Source organism: Scyliorhinus canicula, chromosome 5 (genome assembly GCF_902713615.1).
Source record: "Scyliorhinus canicula chromosome 5, sScyCan1.1, whole genome shotgun sequence".
Lineage (NCBI taxonomy): Eukaryota > Metazoa > Chordata > Chondrichthyes > Carcharhiniformes > Scyliorhinidae > Scyliorhinus > Scyliorhinus canicula.
Window position 1 is genome coordinate 186,788,001 of NC_052150.1, and position 2,509 is coordinate 186,790,509.

Consider the following 2,509-nt stretch of genomic DNA (forward strand, 5'->3'; position numbering starts at 1 on the left):
AAGTATCAAAAACGTTACATTTATCTCGATGTTCTCGGCACGACACCTCAGCTTCGAAATGCGTTTTGTTTGCAAATGATTAAAAAATAAACACATTGCTGACGGATCAACAATCGCTCACGTACATAAATACACACCCTCAGCCGCCGGGGGGGGGGGGGGGGGTGGACAGACAACGTCGTCCGGAAGTGTCGGTTCGTCACCGGCTTCAATTTACCTACTTTTGAAAAAAAAAGGGCATTAAATTACAAATGACAACCCGGCGTGCTTAAACTTGGACCATAGGTCCGGCAACACCGAAAGAAGTGAAGGATTTTTGTACATGTTTCACATTTTTTTTTAAGAGGGAGTGTTGACTTGGTTTTATTGTGAGGTCGATGTAATGAGTTTGTATATTCTCCCCCCACCCCTGTGTTGGGAGTAGCGGAAGTTAGAGGAGAATGAGTGAAGTGCTTTGTGCAGGGTTACACTGAGGATCAGCAGAAGTATCTTTCCCGGGGACAAGTTGCAAAAGCCGCCGCGCGCTCGCGCCTCTCTCCAGCCGCAAGTTCGCCTGCAGGCGACACATTGTTGCACCGCTTCCCTCTCCTCTCGTTTGACAGTTCTCTCCTTTTCCAATTCGTTTTGGTTTTGGACACATTATTATTTCTGGCTGTTGAGCGAAATGTGTCTTTTTCATTAAACACACGGGAAAGATGATGCAGATGGTGATGCTGACGACGACAGAGCGAAGCCGCTGCCTCCAAACCCGTCAGTAATTGCCGCGAAGAACCCCCTCCAACATTGGGCTGTAACCGGAAGGTAGGGTTTTTTTTTCCCCCTCAAGAAGTTTTGTTTTTAATTTTATTCCTTTAACAACAAAATCTTTATATGTTACATGTGATACGCCTGCACGGGATGCAAATAAGCCAGAGTGTGGTATAATCACTTTTATAGTCAGTGCAACGGGCATTTGTGACTGTTTTAGGGGTTATATTCTACAGACAGAGCTGTGTGTGTGTTACAACTTCAGGCTGATAATATTCCCCTGTGGTACTTTGCTCTGTATTCCCCCAGGATAGGAATGGACTTCGCTGCAGCCACATACACTTTTGCACATTTGTGTCTGCTTTCCCTGCATCGCCCATTGCTTTGACACGCTCCTTCCCGAGTACTTTCTCTGTGAGTGGTAAGTCTGGTGGTGTTTGTGAGCTTTTGTTTTTATTTGTTGGCCCCGCATGCTTCGCCTCTAGCGATTTGAGTGTCGTTGAAGATGCAGCTTTGAGGGGAGGAGATGCCTACATTTCTGATGGACCTGAATTCGGTTCTTGCAGCTGTCGAATCTACAGGATATGTTTCTATTGTTCACAGCTTATTTACGTGAGACCAAATTCTCTAGAACACCATCTGTTTGGATATTGAGCTCTTTTAACTTGGTCCATTTTCCCTCCACTTGCCTCTTTCTTTATTGCCCCCCCCCCCCCCCCTCCTCCCCACCAGAAAAAAAACAGTTTCTAATATATGCCGAGGCTGAACCAAAATGATCTCAATGTGTTGGATCAAACAGGACTTTTTTCTAAATGTTCAAAATGTTTAAGTGCATTTTAAAAAAAATGATCCCAGCTGATTTTCCGCAGCATTGCTCCCAGACAAAAGTCATGAATATTTTCTTCCTGTCACTTCCTCTTGTGTTCAATTTACAATCTCTAATTCATCGTTTTCACTGTCATTGTTTGTGGTCCACTCTTTGTCTCATTCAATCTCTTGACGCTTTTTAAACCACGAGCTTTTTTTCTCGCTCTCTTCATTTGGTACAAGTATCCTCTTGCTGCTATTATTGACTCCTGCCTAAAACATCTTGCATGCCCCCCCCCCCCCCCCCGAGTTTATTCCTCTCTCTCACCACCCCTCTTTCTCACCACCACCCCCCCTCTCCTCGCCCCCCTCTCCTCACCCCCCTCTCCTCACCCCCCTCTCTTCACCCCCCTCTCTTCACCCCCCTCTCTTCACCCCCCTCTCTCACCCCCCTCTCTCACCCCCCCTCTCGTCACCCCCCCCCCTCTCGTCACCCCCCCTCTCGTCACCCCCCCTCTCGTCACCCCCCCCTCTCGTCACCCCCCCCTCTCGTCACCCCCCCCCTCTCTTCACCCCCCCTCTTCACCCCCCCTCTTCACCCCCCCTCTTCACCCCCCCCTTCACCCCCCTCTCTTCACCCCCCTCTCTTCACCCCCCCTCTCTTCACCCCCCTCTCTTCACCCCCCCTCTCTTCACCCCCCTCTCTTCACCCCCCCTCTCTTCACCCCCCCCTCTCTTCACCCCCCCCCTCTCTTCACCCCCCCCTCTCTTCACCCCCCCCTCTCTTCACCCCCCCCTCTCTTCACCCCCCCTCTCTTCACCCCCCCTCTCTTCACCCCCCTCTCTTCACCCCCCCTCTCTTCACCCCCCCTCTCTTCACCCCCCCTCTCTTCACCCCCCCTCTCTTCACCCCCCCTCTCGTCACCCCCCCTCTCGTCACCCCCCCTCTCGTCAC

The 2,509-nt window shown here is 50.8% G+C and overlaps 1 long non-coding RNA gene across 1 annotated transcript in view; it reads left to right on the top strand.

Annotated features, from left to right (window-relative positions):
• The first annotated feature begins 226 nt into the window (after positions 1-226).
• Positions 227-2,509, top strand: part of LOC119966485 — a 102,453-nt gene continuing 100,170 nt past the window's right edge. Inside the window, exons 1-2 of the long non-coding RNA XR_005460778.1 lie at positions 227-801; positions 1,057-1,168. This is a non-coding gene — a long non-coding RNA (uncharacterized LOC119966485). The remainder of the gene's footprint in view (positions 802-1,056; positions 1,169-2,509) is intronic.